The sequence below is a fragment of the Primulina huaijiensis genome, chromosome 17 (assembly GCF_012295235.1).
Source record: "Primulina huaijiensis isolate GDHJ02 chromosome 17, ASM1229523v2, whole genome shotgun sequence".
In the NCBI taxonomy this organism is placed as follows: Eukaryota; Viridiplantae; Streptophyta; class Magnoliopsida; order Lamiales; family Gesneriaceae; genus Primulina; species Primulina huaijiensis.
In genome coordinates, this window is record NC_133322.1 from 12,980,466 (window position 1) to 13,002,061 (window position 21,596).

Below are 21,596 nucleotides of genomic sequence, written 5' to 3' on the forward strand. Positions count from 1 at the left end.
GGAAAAGTGGACAGCCCCAAGTCTCTATATCTAGCACATTCTTATCAATACACACTTGACGTTTCACATAGGATCAAGTGGTGGCCGAACAACAGAGCTTATTATGGCCCACACCCAATAAAGAAAAATCATAAGCAACAAAAATTAGATAAGTAATGTCACTTACACAAAGACAGAGGACATGTTGCAGAAGATTGTTTCGGTTTACAAGTTAAAATATAATAATAATCAAGTAGAAATACTTGAGGAACTTTGTGGATAACCAACAGAGAGACAATAAGCGTCATGAATATAATGAAGACTCTGACTTTCCCACTATAGGCTTTATTGCAATGATGATAATTGAGGGGCCGGCTAGTGGGGACATGGGAGATGCAAGAAAATTTCTACCGCAAATTGTTCGGATAGGAAATTCCATCATGAATTCCTTCTCATCTTGGTTGCTGTTTCGGATAGCTAAAGTGCGGGAATATTTATCCTTCAGCAATGAAGATTTGATGGTCTCTCTTGGAAAATTTGACGATGCACTAATTATCTCAACTGCGATATCTAAATTTTTGTGAAGAAGAGCTTAGTGGATTCCAGAAACTCTGCAATTATAATCTTTTACAATGTATTCCGGAAAATAGTAATAGAAAATGCCCAGTTACCACTTGTGAACACTCAACTTGTTAGGTTTTTTCGAAAAATAGTCAAACCTCTAGGAGAAGATGTCTTGTCACTTTCTTCGGGTTATTACCTACAGCAGGCAATGAAGATGATAAAGGGGTGAAGTCATTTTAAGAAGGCCGAGTTTCGACTTATTCCAAGCAATAGATGTAAGGATGGGAAGTATGAGGAAGACCTATGAATTGGTAAACACTTTGATAACTCTCCCAAGGTAAGAGGTGCGAAGAAGCAATGCTAGTCATATCACCTAAATATTCTCTTCACAAGGTCCACATAAAACCGAGGATGAATCCGATCAACATAATAAGTTCTGCAATTAGGATGCAAGTTGGACATGAAGAGTATCATCTTGTATTTTGATTAATTGTTTCAATTTTTATCAACATTTGATGTAATCACCAATGTTTTGAAGGTCAATGAAATTGTCATTTTCTCTGAAAATTCCCCTCTACGATGCTTAACTAAAATGTCATAGACCCATGAAGTTGAAAATATTTTCCATACATAAGAGACCAGAAAAGCATGCGGGAAAGTAAATTCGTTGACTCTGTAGAGGTCACGACAATAAAATTAATTCCTGTGATACCTCACAACCCAAGAGGCGGGTTCAGAACTTCCCTTTGAGACAAAAGTTTTGGGAACCAAATACCATGTGTTAAACATTACATTATTGATACCGAACCAATGATAAACAGTGTTGAGGCAAAATTTATATCTAAGTTTTGATGATCACAAACTAAACTGATCTAAATCAAGTTCATATTAATGCATATTATTTAACTGAACTAAACAAGACTATAAGTATGATGATCAACCTACGTTGTTACCAGCTAAGTTGAATCGAGAGATCGAGTAGTTCAACTATTTCGATCTGATAGAGTTTTATTCATCAACGCGACTTGAACCAAGTTGTTCGAGCAGAACAGATCAAATTGAAGACAAGTCTGTCAAAATTCTCTGAATACAAAGAGTCTATCTATGAGTGTATAATAAAGTTGTTAGTAAGAATAAATAAAAGAAGATGTCCAAGGAATTTGAAATAGCCGATACTATGTTTGACGAAACAACAATGACACATGGCTATATCCGCATAAATTCGGTTACCCAGTACATCTTTAAGTACCAGATATATTTATTATCGTTTGGGGACCAACACCTATAAATAAGTGATGCATCAAGACTAAAGATCTTTCGAAAAAACTATTATTGCTTTATCAATCTTCATCAGGCATTCAAATTGCACATCATCCCTCAAAAGATTCATATTTAAGTAATTTTTGCACACACTCAGTTTCCCATCAAATCGATTAAGGATCAATATTGTGCACTTTGTATTCTAACTTATCTTTTACACACGAGCGTTGTTGTGTTGTGATAATCATTTGTAACTCTGAGAAGCCTGTTTCTGAACAAATCAATTTGAAGAGAAGAGTGCTAAGAGTTTCAGCTCATTAGGGTTGTATAATTGAGCTGACGTGGGTTTGTGCAAGTTGTTGTATTGATCAAATCTCCGAGTGAAATCTTTCTAGAAACAGAAGAATGGGATAGATGTAGAAGTTTGGCATTCGAACTCTATAAACAACTTCTTGCCTCTTTATTTAATATTATTTACTTGTGCTGCTAAGACTATCATATGTGCTGATAAGCGAGCTGAGGAAAATTGAGTTGTTACTTTTATATCATATTCATTAAGTAATTTGAGCAGTTTCTACACTCAGAACTTGTTTCTAGTAGGTCAATTTATCCAGTCTCATTGGAATACTGACTTGAGCTATTAAAAAAGTTTAAACTTAGCATTATTTGACATACTTTGCATAACAGTTCATTCACCCCTTCTAAACTACATCTTCGATCCTAACATGTGGTATCAGAGTTGTTTATTCAAATATATGAATATCTGATATAACAAATGACATCTTTTAACAAAATCCCTCTGTTTTAAAAAGAAGAATATGACTATTAGAAAATTTGAATGCATGCACATCTATCAGCTCAAGACGATGACATGAGGTATCTTATCAAGGATGGACCAATGAAGATTATGAAATAAAATACACTCGTTGTTGCAATAGATAATGCTCTTGTAATGGTAGAGAAATCCGAGATGAAATGAACCACCGAGGACAAAAATAAAGCAAATCAGGACTATGTTGCAAAAATATCATTTATAAGACATTAGATAAAAATATGTTTAGTAAAATTAAAACATGTTAAACTACTAAAGAAATCTGAGAAAAACTAACCCAACTTTGTGAAAGAAAAGAATAGATAAAGGAGAACAAGATGATGGTGGCCATTCAGTCAAGAAGAAGGCCGGAGAAACGATGAATGGATTTGATGAAAGGTTCAGTAGCATAGTAATCGAACAGCCTATTGGAGACACACAATGGAAAGTCTATCAGGATAATTCAAGTGTGGGTCCCAAAAAGACTAATTTTTTCTCGATCCAAACAGATGTGAATACCAAAATAATTTTTAATATGTGATTACGGATACAAATATTGAGCTGTTGAAGAAGTCAACCTGGTACCTAGATAGTGGTTACACAAGATGTATGAAAGGAAATTTCAAGTTCTTATCAGAAATAATTGACTATCAAGATCCGAAAATCACTTTTAAAGATGACTACAAAGATAAAAATGTGAGTAAGGATAAGATTGTCCATGTTAATATTGTCATAAATGATGTATTATTAGTTGAAAATTTGTGTTATAATTTAGTCAACATAAGTAAATTATGTGATAACGGATGCACTGTAGAATTCCACAAGCACTCCTGCATTGTCAAGACTTCAAAATGTAAAATTGCAATGATAGGTAACAAAACTGATAATACCTATAAAATAGACTGCTCTGTTGAAAAAACATATGATCCTACATGCTTTATAGCTGTTAGTGCTAATAAAAAATGGTTGTAGAATAAAAGATTAAATCATCTGAACTTAAAAACTATCTCTAATATGAATAAAAACAACTTGGTAACAGGTCCGCCCAAGATTGACTTTTCAAAGAATAAGTAATACTTAGTATGTCAGATGGGAAAGAAAGTCAGGTTGACTTTCAAAAACAAGGGTTGTACCGCCTCAGCTCAATTTTGTAAATTCTTCATATGGAACTATTTTGCTCTATACCACTGACGAGCTTAGAGGTATTGAGATACAATCTGATAATAATTTATTAATTTTCAAGATTCACATGAGTTATGCTTTTATGATAAAAAAAATAAGACCAGTTCACAATTGGTAAAGATACTAAAGCATCTACAAAATGAGAAAACCCTAGTGGTGGACCGTATAAGAAGTGATCGAGGAATTGAGTTTACCAACAGGCTGCTTACAACTTACATACAATGGAATCTAACATGAGTTCTCTGCTGCCAGATCACTTCAGCAGAACAGTGTTGCTGAGAGACGTAATAGAACACTCAAGAAAGCAACTCAAACCATGCAAGCATACTCTTGAATTTCTCAGTGCTTTTGGGCTGAAGTTGTCAACACTGCCTATAATACTCAGAACGGATCGATGATCAAAAAAGGAATAGAAAGACACAATATCAGATCTGGAATAAAAAACCAGAAATCTCATACTTCAGGGTATTTGGCTGTAAGTGCTTTATTCATAACATGAATAAAAATCATTTAACTGTCTTCGATGCAAAATCAGATGCTGGAATATTTTTAGGATACTTATATGTCAGCAAATCATATCGTGTTTTTAATAATAGAACTCTTTTTATCGAAGAATCGGTTCATATAGTGTTTGATGTATCGTCAATTATCCAAATGTACCCAACACACAGCAAAATGGTGTAGTTGAAAGATGAAATCGAACTCTTAAAGAAGCAGCTAAAACAATGCTTGCTGATTCCGGTATATCTCAGAGATTTTGGGCAAAAGCAGCAAACATTGTATGTTATACTCTGGACAGATCAATGATTAACAAAAACCATTTGAAAATGTCAAAAGAGATCTGACATGGAAAGAAAAATGTGGTGTCTTACTTCAAAATATTAGGTTGCAAATGCTTTATACATAACAATGGCAAAAATCATTTAACAACATTTGACGCTAAATCAGATGAAAGAATTTTCCTTGGATATTCATCAGTTAGCAAGGCATACAGAGTGATATGAATCTGGCCGGGCATGACGTGCGAATGAATGGAAGAAAGTTCAAGGGAGCATTGCATAGACTTATGAGCAATCGAGAAGAGCTTGCAAGCAATATTCCAAGCCTCAAAGGGTTCGTGATGCATGGAAATGAGCTTGGAGGCCATAGGATCATTGTGCAAGTGTTAAATGAAGTGGAAGACAGAAGCCTCTGCGCTCGAGCGATCAAATCCTACCGCCCGAGCGCAAAAGTCACTGTCCAGAACGTGAATTCCAGAACACTCGGCTCCCGAACGGTAACATCTTACCGTCCGAACACGACCTGTCCAGAAGACCCTGTGCCCGAGAGGTAGAATCTCGCGCCCGAGCGCGCTGCCTTGTGGATTTTAGATATGAAAACCCTACATTGCGATTTTGTTGTATTTTATTATATAATCCATTGTAAACAATTAACTTTGAGATTATTATTGAGTTTCATCATATTTGTGAGTTTTTCTCTCAAGTTTCAAAGCTTGGCTTTGTATACACCTTTGTGTGTTTTTCAAATCAAACTTATCAAAGTTTAATACTTTGTGGCGTTTGTCGATTGTTCTTCACTCGGATTGTCAAAGACGAGCTCTTTGAAGGTTCGCTTGAGATCGATTGTTTATCTCGTTAATATTTGTTGTAAATTTTTCGTAATTTAGAGATGAATATTACAACATTACTTGTTCAAAAAGATCGGGACAACACAATCGTTTCTTTGTTTCATCGAATCGAGGGCGTGACTCCGTTTTTGAGCGCGTTTGCTTTTCATGATCAAAGAATCCCATCATTTACTCCCCTTATTCAAAAAGATTTGTCATCAAATTATGGCTACCTACGCAAAAATGAAGCAAGTCGGTAATTAAAAGAATTATATTATCAACATGCTTATCTTTCAACACTAGACTGTAGATGTCATCGCCCATGTGCGCCACCAATGTTTTAATCCCTAATTCCATGGTTGCTTTCACTATCAACTCATCAACCTCAACATACACTAAATAATAATTGACACCAAATGATAAAATACTATTAAGTATCACAAAAATTAAGTTCCTCCCTTTCTTAGAACTAGTTAGCAGCATAACAAAATCCATACAAATGTACGACCATAGTTCACTACGAATAAGATATAACTAATGCATGACATAAGAATCAAGCTTATATGCATTTTCCCTATATGAAATGCACCTTTTACTATACCACTTGACATACCTCTTCATATGGAACCAGCACATATAATCATAGATTACATCAACGATCAAGCCACAGTTAAGTGTCTCAAGAACACGTCGATCATGAAAATAATATAGACCAAATAATTTATTCTCTTTAACTCAATATTTATCATGATCATAGCAATCATTATAACCAACTGTGTAATCTTCACAACCATCAACTGTAGTGCCCAAAAATCAGTACACGTAAATTCCATGCATTTATTTAATGGTTAAATCATTATTTAAATTTAAAAGTTATTTTAATGATGCATTATTTATTCAAATTGAATTATTTTAAATTATTCATGTTTATGTGATGCACGTTAAAATATTTTCTCGAGTTTCATGTTTCAGGCGATTATTCGATGCGAGATCGAGGATAATAGACCGGCAACGATTTTGATAATTTTAAAATGTGTTATTTTATTTTTAAGTGAGGATTGGGGCATTTTAAAAAGATTTATTTAGTTTCACCATTTTAAAAGCCTAATTTAATTATTAGGTGATCTTATGATTTTAAAGTTTTTGAAGATTTCACACATGAACACTTTATTTTAAAGTAAGAGATTTTATTTACATTTAAAGAAAGGCTAGTGTTTGATTACCATCTAATTAGTGATTAATTTTTAATTAAGCAAATTTATAGCCCTTAATTATCACCCAAACACACGCACACACACCACTAACACACACACACATTCACGTAAACACCCACACACAATCACTTTCAATTTTATTTTATTTTGAGAGAGCAAAACCTAGGGTTCATAACAAGAGAGTAGCCGCCTCTCCCCTTCAGTTTGCAGCAAAGTTTTGTTGAATTTTCTTCAAAGAAAATCAAGCCACCATCGTCCCGGATCAACTTTCACTCCGTCTCCGTTTTGGTATCGTCGGCTCGGTAAAATTTTCACATCAAAGGAACGTATATTCTTTCGTTTATGCATCGATCTCGTCATATCATGCGTTGTGTTGTTATTTATGAGTAAAATTACAAGTGTGATGTGTAGAAGTTTGAGCAATGATGATTGGAACAATTTTGAAATGGTTTTTGGATCACAAATCACTTTTTTTCTGTCTTTTCAAAAACTGAGATTTTTTGGTCTTGATTTTGAGAAAACTTTCAACATAAAAAACGTAGAACGTTTTGATACCTTCGATTTGATATAAAATTCAAAATTTTTGGATACAAATCGAGTGAGATATGATCATTTTCGTGGGACTACTCAAACTACGTTTTCAGAAAATATGTTATTGATGCAATCTTGAAGTTTTATGGTGCAGGCTTCGTTGGGAATCGACGGGTGATCGCTGCTGTGTATTAGTAGGTTGAGTATGCTGTTGGGGCGATTTTTGGGGTGTCGTTCCGTGTCGGTAGGCACTTGTACGCATTAAAAATTATATGATGCGTTTCGTTTGTCAATTGTCATGTTCACGAATTTGTTGCGTTGCTTGGGATGCGTAGTCGTCTTGTAGTATTTGTAAAGGTTTGATTCAGTGCTATAGTGTCGTAGGATGTGTCTCGAGGTGTCGATTCTTAGTCCATTTGGTTTGGTTGGAGGAAAGAAATGTCATGATAAGTTTCCCGCAGGTTTCGTTTTTTCTGAGGCTACACGGACCCGTACACGGACCCTGACACGGGGTCCTTGCCTTTGTTACACTCGGAGTGTCACTTTTCCAGTTGTACACGGAGCTGGACACGGGGTCCGTGTCTTTGCTTCCTTCGGAGTCTCTTTTTCTAGTATCTACACAGACCCGGGGCCCGACCTGGGCACGGGGTCCGTGTACTTCACATTTTGGGAAATTTATTGAATACTTTAAGATGATGTCTTAGTTTAGCACAATGATTAACAAGGTTGAGTCAAGGGAATTTTAGAACGTCCTAAGGAAATCAATAAGCTTGAGTATAAGTATGATTATTACGTCTAAGTTATGCAAGTTAAGTATTGAATCTGTGTTAGTATGTATGTTGCAGCAGCAGCCCCAAGCGAGATCCAACGAATCCCACAGCGCCGAGTAAGTATGTTGACGTGCAAAGAAAATATTTTTAAGTTTTTGAGGTATGCTAAATGTCTTGTGGCCAAATTATGAATGGGTTTGGAAGTCGGTGAACGTGGCCGAGGACCTCTCCATCCCGTTAAAGCATGAACGGGTTTAGATCAAGATTGGAAAGCATTAAAGCATGAACGGGGACCAATCCACCTATTAAGGCATGAACAGGGATCTCATGTATGTGGCAGTGGATTTTTCCCCGTCAGCCCGGTATTGTGGTTTAGTCTGATCAGGAAATTTTATGTATGGGTCACTTGATTTGAAACATGCATCTACACAAAAATTATGATATGTATGCTCATGCATGTACGATGCAAGTATGTTTATGAAAGTTTTTATGTCCATGGAACGTCTGTGTTATGCTTTTACATTTAAGTTCGCAGTAAGTTTATGTCAACAAGTTCAAGTTCATATTCCGTTATGTACGCTATATTTTGAAGATGCATGTGATTTTATTACGTATTATTTTCTACTTCCAGTTTATGCGTGTTGAGTCTTTAGACTCACTAGACTTGATCGATGTAGGTGAGGAGGATGTTGAGGAGACTAGAGGTGGGGACCAAAGAGCTGGCTTGGACTGAGCAGGAGGCTAGACCCGAGGACCGCCCACGTTTTTATTTAAAATGTTAAGCAAGTCGAATATTTTTATACTCTGATTTTCGTGAAGTGGTTGATGATGTTTTAAACAATCATTTCTTTGTGGAGACTTGGTGGTGATTGTTTTATGGCAAATTTTTTAGACGAACAAATATTTTATTACCAAGTGAAAGTTTATTTTATATTTAAAAAAACTTTTAATTTTTCCGCAAAATTTTAAATAGTTTAAAGCCCGGTACGTTTTTTCCGCAAAATTTTAAATAGTTTAAAGCCCTGTACATTACAGTTGGTATCAGAGCGGTGTTTTTGTAAAGGTTTAAGCCTACTGCCAGTTGCAAGAAGCTCACGAAGTCACACCTCAAGTCTGTATGTTTTCATGTTTTAAATTATGTTATGTAGTAAGCATTGAATCATTATTTCAGCATGTGCATATTTAAATCCAAATTACGTGCATCTTATGCTATTAGTATCATGTTCATGCATATTGGGTTTACGTGTTGGGTAAATTATTGGAACATTATGCCTCCCAGATGTATTATTAACCGCGAAGCAAGGGAGGAGAACCGAGTGGCCCAAGATGAAGAGAGGGTCAGTCCTCCTCGTCCACCACCAGATATACAGGCTCAGATGCTTGCAGGTATGACACAGTTTGCGGGGAACCAAGCTGTAGCAGGAGGTGCAAGGGTGAGGCCCCAATCGGAAGCGGTGTATGAAAGATTTAGGAGGATGAATCCGAAAGAGTTCTCGAGGACGACTGACCCGATGGTGGCTGAGGGATGGATTAAATCCATCGAGGTGATATTTGACTTTATGGAGCTGGCAGATGCAGACAGGGTTAGATGTGCCACCTTCCTTTTGGCAGGGGACGCCAGGCTTTGGTGGGAGAGTGCATCAGTGTCAGTGAACTTGCGAACACTGACTTGGGATGGGTTTCAGGAGGTTTTGTACTCCAAGTACTTCACTGAGGAAGTAAGATCCAGATTGACCAGAGTGTTCATGGCGCTGTGGCAGGGAGACAGCAGCGTTGCAGAGTTTGTGCGAAAGTTTGAAAGGGGGTGTTACTTTGTGCCCCTAAGAGCTAACGATGCCCGGGAGAAGCTGAGGCATTTTATGGATGGTTTAAGGCCGATCTTGCGCCATGATGTCCGAGTTACTAGTCCTACTACTTATGCAGTTGCCTTGTCTAGAGCTTTGGCGGCAGAACAGAATCAGCGGGATATCGATAACAATAGGCAGGGCAAGAGGCCCTATCAAGCTCCACAGCAGCATCAGCAACGACCCCCATTTAAGAAGCCTTACCAGGGGCAGCAAGGAAAGAAGCCTTATCAAGGACCACTGAAAGGCAAGGGTCCTATTCAGCAGCAGAAGGCACCTCAGAGGCCTGGAAATTTCCCAGTATATCCTAAATGCAACCGTCAGCATCCTAGAGAGTGTCTATACGGATCAAGCAAATGCTTTAAATGTGGAGCCAGTGACCACATGTTGAAGGACTGCTCGCAGTAGAAGCAGCCGACGCAGGGAATAGTGTTCGCCATGCATGCTCAGGAGGCGAACCCAGACTCGACATTGTTGACAGGTAACCTGTTTAATTCAGTAGTATTAAATTTTCGATTTGCGTGTTGGCATTTGAATTGGGACTAGTAGAGTTTTAGTTGTTATTTGGTGTCTTTCATTGCATAATGATAATATTAGAACTTTTGGGATATAAGTTTTGTGTCGTGCTAACGTCTCTCAGGAAATATTTTCATAAAGAGATTAGCCACGAAGGCTCTGATAGATTCAGGGGCCACTCACTCTTTTCACTCGGAGACATTTGCTAATCATTTGGACATCACGTCCATCGACCTCGACGTGAACTATTCAGCGACAGTACCATCAAGAGAAGAACTATTAGCTACTAGCGTAGTCAAGGATATTGATTTAGAACTATAGGGCCACCTAGTGTATGCCGACCTGATAGTATTGTCGATGCGAGAATTCGACATTATCTTGGAAATGGACTGGCTCACGAAGAACAGGGTTCTCATCGATTTCCAGAAAAGGTCAGTGTTAGTAAGACCTTTGGGTATGGAGCAGTTTCTCTTTGGACCAGATAGATGGAGAAGTTTCCCTCGCATGATCTCCTGTATACAGGAATGGAGACTGATTTTCAAGGGGTTTCAGGCTTTCTTGGCCAGCATCATTTTGACACCTGATGCGCCCACTCCATCTATATCAGATGTGCCGGTAGTCAGAGACTTCTTAGACTTCTTTCCTGACGACGTCACAGGTCTTCCACCAGATAGAGAGGTGGAGTTTTCCATTGATCTTATGTCAGGCACAGTGCCAATCTCTAAGGCACCGTCCCGATTAGCTCCACACTACAAGAAAATCAACATACAACCACACTCAAAAGACAACGGTTTTATCAGAAACCGTTGTCTTTTTTCCTTTTAACAACGGTTTTCGTTAAAACCGTTGTCTTTCTGAATTTTTTTTGTCAAAAGACAACGGTTTTAAAAACCGTTGTCTTTCTGAATTTTTTTTGTCAAAAGACAACGGTTTTTAAAAAACCGTTGTCTTTATAGGTCAACGACAACGGTTTTAGCAAACCGTTGTTTATGGGCGTGTTTTTCGGTTGCTAAAGACAACGGTTGTAACAAAAAACGTTGTCTTATATGGGTTACGACAACTATTTTAAACCGTTGTCTATTAGCGTGTTTTTTAGGATATACGACAACGGTTTTAGAAAACCGTTGTCGATTAGCGTGTTTTTTGGACAAACAACAACGTTTCATTAAAACTGTTGCTTTATTTAGCGACGGTTTTGATAAATCCGTCGCGAAATTCAAAACCGTCGCTCAATTTTGCGACGGATGTAAAAACAGTCGCTAGTTTTAAATTAGCGATGGTTTTGACTACAACCGTCGCTAAATTTAGCGACAGTTTAATTTCTGTCGCTATATTTACGACGGTTTCAAATAAAACCGTCGCGTTTTTAACAATAGCGACAGTTTTATAAAACCGTCGCTAAATATAGAGACTGATTGCAACAACCGTCGCTAAATTTAACGACTGTTTTTAAATACCACCTTCGCTATTTTACATGTACGATGGTTTATTAAAATAACCGTCGCTACTAGCGACGGTTTAACCGAAAAACCGTCGCAATTTGTCTATAAATATCAGTGTTTTCGTTCCATTTTCATTCACACCACATCACAACACTTAAAATTTTTTCTCTATTACAATATTTTAATTTCTATTTAGGATAAATATTTTTGTTTTATTTTTTGATAAATTTTTTTATGTTAAATAAGTTCACGAATAATGTTAGGATTGTGGAATTGTAATTTATTGTCATTTTTTTAGATTTGTTAAATTATTAAAAGTAATTTTTTTTTATTTTACTGAAAACATTAGCGACGGAAATTATGAATTAATTAGCGACGGACTTTATGAATAAATTGTCGCTAACTTTAGCGACGATGTTATATAAACCGTCGTTTATTTTAGCGACGGTATATAAACCGTCGCTAAATAGCGACGGTTGTTGACATGAGTTCTGTCGCCAATTGGCGACGGTTTTTTAAACCGTCGCAAATGTTGCTACAACAACGGTTAAAAACCGTTGTCCTTGAGCGTACACTTTAACCACAGGGGCTTTAACAACAGTTTTAAAATGGAAAAGACAATGGTTTTTAACCGTTGTCGTATGGCATTTTTTTTGTAATGCCAGCTGAGATGTTAGAACTCAAAAGCAGATTCAGGAGCTTCTGGACAAGGAATTCATCCGCCCTAGTTGCTCACCGTGGGGCGCACCAGTGTTCTTTGTGTAGAAGAAAGATGGGAGCATGAGGCTGTGTATCGATTACCGAGAGCTGAACAAAGTAACGATCAAGAACAAATACCCACTCCCAAGGATCGAGGACTTGTTCGATCAGTTCCAGGGAGCTACAATGTTCTCTAAAATAGATCTTCGATCGGGGTATCACCAGCTGAAGGTGAAGGATGCAGATGTTCATAAGACAGCCTTCAGAACTAGGTATGTGCATTACGAGTTCTTAGTGATGCCATTCGGATTGACAAATGCTCCAGCGGTTTTCATGGACCTCATGAACCGAGTATTTCAACCCTGTCTTGACCAATTCGTCATAGTGTTCATTGACGATATCCTTATTTACTCGAGGAGCCATAAGGAGCACAACCAGAACTTGAGGACGGTGTTGCAGACCTTGCAGAGTCGCAAGTTATTTGCGAAGTTCAGTAAGTGTATATTCTGGTTGGAGAAGGTAGCGTTTTTGGGGCATATAGTGTCTAGCAGTGGTATTGAGGTAGATCCAGCTAAGGTAATAGCCGTTACGGAATGGGTTGAGCTAAAGAATGCATCAGAGGTCCGTAACTTTCTAGGTTTAGCCGATTACTGCCGTAAGTTTATTCAGGGGTTTTCATCAATAGCAGTGCCACTCACTTCACTGACAAAGAAGAATGCTAAATTTGTGTGGAGTGATGAATGTCAGAAGAGCTTTGATACATTGAAGCAAGCTCTTATTTCAGCGTCAGTGTTAGACATGCCATCAGGGCAAGGGGACTTTGTGTTATACATCGATGCGTCTAAGCTCGGGTTAGGCATAGTGTTGATGCAGCATGGTCGGGTTATAGCTTATGCTTCCAGACAGTTGAAAGTGCACGAGATGAACTACCCGACTCACGATTTGGAATTAGCCGAAGTAGTCTTTGCATTGAAGATTTGGAGACACTACTTGTATGGCGAGAAATGTCAGATATTTACTGATCACAAGAGTCTTAAGTATTTCTTCACGCAGAAGGAACTGAATATGAGGCAGAGGCGGTGGTTAGAGCTGGTAAAAGACTACGACTGCAAAATTAGCTACCATCCGGGGAAAGCTAACGTTGTGGCAGATGCCCTGAGCAGAATGGTTGCAGTTGTAGCGCTGTCGTCAGTGCAGAAACCTCTTCAGACTGAGATTCAGAGGTTTGGTTTAGAAGTTTATCCTAATGGTAGAGCTCCCAGACTATCTAATTTGACAGTCAAATCTGATTTGCTAGACCGAATCCGTAGGGGACAATCTTCAGATGAGCAGTAGCAGAAATGGAGGCTGAAGGATGAAGCCAAGGGCAGTGTACTCTACACAGTGGATAATGGTATCGTGAGATACAGAGGGAGAATGTGGGTGCCTAACGTTGATTCGATCAGAGAAGATATCTTATCAGAGGTACATGCATCTCCGTATTCAATCCACCCAGGAGGTACCAAGATGTACAAAGACATGCAGATCTTGTATTGGTGGACAGGGATGAAGAGAGACATCCACAGATTCGTGTCTGAATGCCTCACTTTTCAACAGGTGAAGGCAGAACACCAGAGGCCAGCAGGAATGCTTAAGACACTCCCGATCCCAGAGTGGAAATGAGAGAATATTACCATGGACTTCGTTTTTGGTTTGCCGAAGTCAGTCAGTGGTTTTAATGCCATTTGGGTCATAGTGGATCGACTCATTAAGTCAGCGCACTTCTTGCCAGTGAAGACGACTTTCTACATTATGCAGTATGCAGAGCTTTATATCAGGGAGATAGTGCGTTTGCATTGGATCCCAGTTTATATTGTGTCCGAGAGGGACCCTAGATTCACATCGTCTTTCTGGAAGAGCCTACATGCAGCCATGGGGACAAAGTTGCTTTCCAGCACATCATTTCACCCGCAGATAGACGGTCAGTATGAGCGTGTGATCCAGATATTAGAGGATTTGTTGAGATCTTGTGTAATCGATTTTCAGGAGAGTTGGGAATCTAAGCTACCTTTAGTGGAGTTTACCTACAACAATAGCTTTCAAGCATCTATAGGTATGGCTCCCTATGAGGCATTGTATGGAAGGAAGTGCAGACCACCGATTCATTGGGATGAAGTCGGTGAAAGAACAGAACTTGGCCCGGAGATAGTTCAGCAGACTGCAGATGTGGTGGTAAAAATACGAGACAGAATGAAGACCGCCCAGAGCCGTCAGAAGAGCTATGCTGATAAGAGAAGGAAAGATCTCGAGTTTGCCATTGGTGATCACGTTTTTGTAAAGATAGCACATATGAAAGGTGTTATGAGGTTTGGGAAAAGAGGCAAGCTGAGTCCGAGGTTTATGAGACCGTTCAAGATTCTTGACAGAGTTGGGACACTAGCTTATCGTGTTGCCCTACCGCCGAATCTGGCCGAAGTACACAACGTGTTCCATGTCTCGATGCTGAGGAAGTACCTAACTAATCCTTCTTATGTTCTGAGCTATGAGCCGTTGCAACTTGCTCCAGATCTGTCATATGAGGAAAGACCTATTCAAATCCTAGACAGACAGGAGCGTAGACTTCGGAACAAGGTGACGAAACTAGTCAAAGTCCGGTGGCTAAACCAATCAGTGGAAGAGGCCACTTGGGAGACTGAAGCAGATATGAGGAGTCGCAATTTAGAACTGTTTGGTAAGATTTAATTACGAGGATGAAATTTATATAAGTGGAAGAGGAACTGTAGTGCCCAAAAATCAGTACACGTAAATTCCATGCATTTATTTAATGGTTAAATCATTATTTAAATTTAAAAGTTATTTTAATGATGCATTATTTATTCAAATTGCATTATTTTAAATTATTCATGTTTATGTGATGCACGTTAAAATATTTTCTCGAGTTTCATGTTTCAGGCGATTATTCGATGCGGGATAGAGGATAAGAGACTGGCGACGATTTTGGCAATTTTAAAATGTGGTATTTTATTTTTAAGTGAGGATTGTGGCATTTAAAAAAGATTTATTTAGTTTCACCATTTTATAAGCCTAATTTAATTATTAGGTGATCTTATGATTTTAAAGTTTTTGAAGATTTGACACTTGAACACTTTATTTTAAATTAAGAGATTTTATTTACATTTAAAGAAAGGCTAGTGTTTGATTACCATCTAATTAGTGATTAATTTATAATTAAGCAAATTTATAGCCCTTAATTATCTCACCCAAACACAAGCACACACACACACATTCACGTAAACACCCACACACAATCACTTTCAATTTGATTTTATTTTGAGAGAGCAAAACCTAGGGTTCATAACAAGAGAGCAGCCGCCCCTCCCCTTCAGTTTCCAGTGAAGTTTTGTTGAATTTTCTTCAAAGAAAATCGAGCCATCATCGTCCCGGATCAACCTTCGCTTCGTCTCCGCTTCGGTATCGTCGGCTTGATAAGATTTTCACATCAAAGGCACGTATATTCTTTCGTTTATGCATCGATCTCGTCATATTATGCATTGTGTTGTGATTTATGCGTAAAAATACAAGTGTGATGTAGAACCCGTAAATTAGACTACATATAAGCCATGCATAATTCCTAGTATTTAAATTAAAATGATTTTCATTGCATGAGTATTAAATTTCTTTTCTTTAAATTTAATTATTTTAATGCAGTAGTTTAATTATTAGCTTTTTCAGTTAAATAAGTGAGGCCGGACTGGAGTTGGAGTAAAGAGATAAAATTTAATATTTAGAAAACATTCCTAGAATTTATTAAAGATAAATAATAAGTTATTTTAGTATAAAAGAATGTTTAAGAATTTATTTAATTAACTTGAGGTAAGTAGTAAATAAATTCTTTATGTCCAATAATTTAATTAAAAGCCTAAAATAAAATATGTGACCAATTGAGATAAGATAATCTAGGCTTATTTTATTTAAGAAATTGTAATTTAACATGTTGGTAATTTAATTTAAAGATTTGGCCATGCATGCAAAATAATGTCTATCCTAAAGTGGTTTATTAATCCACAAAAATATTTAATGGGTAGCTAAAACACTAAAGATTTAAAATTCAATAATTAAGAAATATTTTCTCACCCCATTTACTTAGATAAAATCGGCCACCCCTCTTTTTAAAAGATTTAATTTTGATTTACAACCCATTTCTTTAATATCTTTTCTTTCCTTTTCTTGTTAGATAATCCCCTAAATTTTTATTCACCACTAATTAATATTTAAGCAATATTTCTTCCATGTTATCTAGCAATATTTCTCTCCTTTTCACCTAATAAAAATCGGTCACTTTTCTTTGGTAGATTTAAATAATTAACAACTCATTTCTTTGAATTCTTTCCTTATCCTTTTTCTTGGGAGATAATTATATCACACTAAATCTTCAACAAATAATAATTAAGCAATTTCCACCCCATTCTACTAGCTAAAAATCGGCCACTTCTTTTTAAATTAAAAGACTTTATTAGTTGGACAAATTATTCTTTAATTATCTTCCTTTAAATTTTTTAGATAGATATCTTCCCCAACTTTTAAATCACCAACAATATTTAATTAAACCATTTTTCCCTTTGTTCCTAGACCTAAAAATCGGCCATGCACCCTAGAATTATCCCTCAAAATCTCTTGATATCAAATAATATCACAATCATTTCTTATCTCACAAATTAGAAAGATAGAAAGATTCATTCTCCCCTTTTATCTTGCAAATTTCCATTAGCCTTCTAGCTATTCCTTCTCTCCATTTTTTCGAAACTTTCAGAGCAAACATTTAGAGAAAATCGTGAGGTAGCCATAGAAAAATAAGAGAGAAAATCGAGTAGAAGCAAGGAAGTGAAGAGCACTCCGTCTCCTCCGCGCCTCGTCGTCGTTTCGTTTGTTTTTCGTTCAAAACAAACCAAGGCATGTTTATATCTTTATTTCACTCTTCAATCAAGTCATATACATGTTTTTAAACCATATTTGTTCATGATTTTTAATAGAAAAACCAAAATATTTCAGCAACTACACAGCAAAATTCTGCACAGATTTTTCTACTTCCCCTCATGCTTCACGTTGGTAGTTGTTTTGATGGTTTCAGGGTATGGCTCGTTCCAGGCACTCAAGGCTGCTTATGGTCATGTCCTAGGGTATTTTAGGGTCAAGTTTGATCAAGGGTTCATGTCCCAAAACCGTGAGTTAGATGCTCCAATCCGCAAGCGTGAAACTAGTGTCATATTGAGTTTGATTTTTTTTCCGTTTTGTTGTCAAGGGTGATGTTGCTGATCTTGGCTGCCCTAGGGGCTATAGCCATGGTTAGAACATCTCCTTGTCATGTCTAAGACGTGAAAAAGTCGCCCCTTTGAGGCTTGGTCCATGGTGGAATCGGTTTTAAATCAAAAGAAGCAAGAACAGCCCCTCCCCCTTCGGCCCCTTCGTTTACAGCAAGTGTAGTGTCGAGTTTGGGGTGTGGTGTGGATCTTGGTTGGCTTTTTAGCCCTTAGCCACGGTTCATACCATACCCCTTGATGTCTAGGTCGAGCCATGGTCAATCAAATGGCCACTGGAACGACGCGAGACAATAAACGAAGCAAACTACCCCACGCACGCAGGTTGCTTCTCGGGTCGGAGGTTTCGGTTGGTTATTGGATGGTTCGAATTGTGGCTGGCCTTGGGCCCTTAGCCATGGTTCCAACCTTTCCTTAGGATGTTGGTAAGAGGTTCTGATTGGTGGTTTAAGCCCCAATGGCCGGTAGCCTCGAAAACGACGCAAAGAAATAGAAGGAACAGCTGTTGTAATTTGGACAGCAAGCGTGCTGCGGTTCAGAGGCGAGTTTCGGGTTCTTGGTTTGCGTTTAGCTTATGGCCTTGGACCGGACAGTGCCTCATCAAGTTAGGAAGGTCAAGTTTTTGGCCGTTTGTGATTCGGATCATTTTAGAGGTCGTACGAGAATTTACGGTGCAATGTGCCAAAGTGACTCTCAAAAGAGCGTTTCACGTTTTTTGCCTCCATTCACTAAATTTCTAGTACTGTAAATTTAGGAGCATTAGTTCATCATTTTAAAGAGTATTTTAATCATGACTAAACGTTGGTTCGGGTTGACTCGGAGTCATGATTAAATACTAAGTCAGTGGGCGTAATTGTCTCGTTTTTGGGATTCAATTACAAAGTTTGGTCAAGAAAAATTAATTGCATATTTTTCATGTTAGATTTAAGTCGCAGCGAGCCTGGGAACGATCCAACCCAGTTGGTAAAATTAATACAGGACATTTAATTACGTTATTTAATTATATTACGTGCATAAAAATAGAAATTATTCATTTTTGAGATTATGTGATATTGCTTTTGGCCATTGTACTATTGTGGGATTATTACTTCACCAGGTCCCCAGTTAACGGTCAGTCAGTTTTGTACCACCCAGTATAATGTGGCATTAGTCTGATCAGACGATTAGTATTTCACCCGGTCGTCAGTTACCGGTCAGTTCAGTTCAGTTTAGTTCAGTTCATGGGGCCACTTGCGTAGAACATAATCTCAACAAAATTATGATAGGCTATTTTATTACAGAGCTCTATTGAGCAAACAGTCACTTATGATTTTCAGTTCAGTTATGCACGTATTTATAATTATCCATGATAAGATATTTACAGTTCAGTTATGCAAGTACTATAATTCCTCATGACATGATATTTTCACTTCGCATGCAATTTTATTATTATCTATTTATTTGTTATTTACGATATATGCATGCAGAGTCTTTAGACTCACTAGACTTGATTGTTGTAGGTACTGATGATGTCGGAACCGTTGGCGAGGACCAGTGAGCCAGCTCGAGTCAGCAGTAGTGGGGCCCGAGGACATCATTTATCAGTTTATTTATTATTTTTGCGAAAACTCAGTTTATTACAATGAATTATTTTAAGCAGTCATTTTGAAACATTATTTACTTCCGCTGCTATTTTTGAACATCAAACTTTATTTTTATCAGTTCATTTATGAAAGAGGCATTTTATTTAGTTAAAAATTTTTTTTTTAAAATTTTTCCGCAAATTTTTAAGCACGAATTTAGAGGCCTCTACATGTGATGTGTAGAAGTTTGAGCAATGATGATTGGAACAATTTTGAAATGGTTTTTGGATCACAAATCACGTTTTTACTGTCTTATCAAAAACTGCGATTTTTTGGTCGTTATTTTGAGAAAACTTTCAACATGAAAAACGTAGAAATTTTTGATAGCTTCGATTTAATATAAAATTCAAAATTTTTGGATAAAAATCGAGTGAGATATGATCATTTTTGTGGGACTGCTCAAACTACGTTTTCAGAAAATATGTTATTGATGCAATCTTGAAGTTTTATGGTGCAGGCTTCGTTGGGAATCGACGGGTGATCGCTGCTGTGTATTAGTAGGTTGAGTATGCTGTTGGGGCGATTTTTGGGGTGTCGTTCCGTGTCGGTAGGCACTTGTACGCATTAAAAATTATATGATGAGTTTCGTTTGTCAATTGTCATGTTCACGAATTTATTGCGTTGCTTGGGATGCGTAGTCGTCTTGGAGTATTTGTAAAGGTTTGATTCAGTGCTATAGTGTCGTATGATGTGTCTCGAGGTGTCGATTCTTAGTCCATTTGGTTTGGTTGGAGGAAAGAAATGTCATGATAAGTCTCCCGCAGGTTTCGTTTTTTCTGAGGCTACACGGACCAGTACACGGACCCTGACACGGGGTCTGTGCCTTTGTTACACTCGGAGTGTCACTTTTCCAGTAGGTACATGGAGGTGTACACGGAGTCCGTGTCTTTGCTTCCTTCGGAGTCTCTTTTTCCAGTATCTACACGGACCCGGGGCCGGACCTGGGCACGGGGTCCGTGTACTTCACATTTTGGGAAATTTATTGAATGCTTTAGATGATGTCTTTGTTTAGCGCAATGATTAACAAGGTTGAGTCACAAAAATTTTAGAACGTCTTAAGGAAATGAATAAGCTTGAGTATAAGCATGGTTATTACGTCTAAGTTATGCAAGTTAAGTATTGAATTTGTGTTAGTATGTTGTAGCAGTGGCCCCAAGAGAGATCCAACGAATCCCGCAACGCCAAGTAAGTATGTTTACGTGCAAAGAAAATATTTTTAAATTTTTGAGGTATGCTAAATGTCTTGTGACCAAATTATGAATGGGTTTGGAAGTCGGTGAACGTGGCCGAGGACCTCTCCACCCCGTTAAAGCATGAACGGGTTTAGATCAGGATTGGAAAGCGTTAAAGCATGAACGGGGACCAATTCACCTGTTAAAACATGAATGGGGATCTCATGTATGTGGCAGTGGATTTTTCCCCGTCAGCTCGGTACTGTGGTTTAGTCTGATCAGGCAATTTTATGTATGGTTACTTGCTTTGAAACATGCCTCTACGCAAAAATGATGATATGTATGCTCATGTATGTACGATGCAAGTATGTTTACGAAAGTGTTTATGTCCATGGCACGTCTTTGTTATGCTTTTACATTTAAGTTCTCAGCAAGTTTATGTCAACAATTCAAGTTCATATTCCGTTATGTACGCTCTATTTTGAAGATGCATGTGGTTTTATTACGTTTTATTTGCTACTTCCAGTTTATACGTGTTGAGTCTTTAGGCTCACTAGACTTGATCGATGCAGGTGAGGAGGATGTTAAGGAGACTAGAGGTGGGGACAAAGGAGCTGGCTTGGACTGATGATGAAACATAAAATTAATAATTTATTATATGTTAAAACCTATATTTTAAAATTTAAGTTTCATTAAAATTATAAAATTATGTTATTTTAGTATTGTGTGTTTATATTTAAATATCTTACTAAATATGTTTTATTTTCAGGTTTTTTACGTGTTAGTAAAATAATGATAACTCAAGCTAGAAAACTCAAATGGAGGTGATTCAAACATGTTTAGAATCCTTGAGAAATTATCTACAACTTTGCAGAAGACATGATTGCCTAAAAAGTTGGTTAAGATGATCAAATTGTGAAAATATCAAAAGGAGGACAAATTTACTTTCACCATGACCAGCATATAGTAAAAAAATCATAACTATTTCAATATTTAACCAAATGAGGTGAACCAAGTGGCCAAATTCATCTACAGACAATTTCCCACATGTTTGCTGTTTTGAGCAGAGTCAAATTCGGTGATTAAAGTC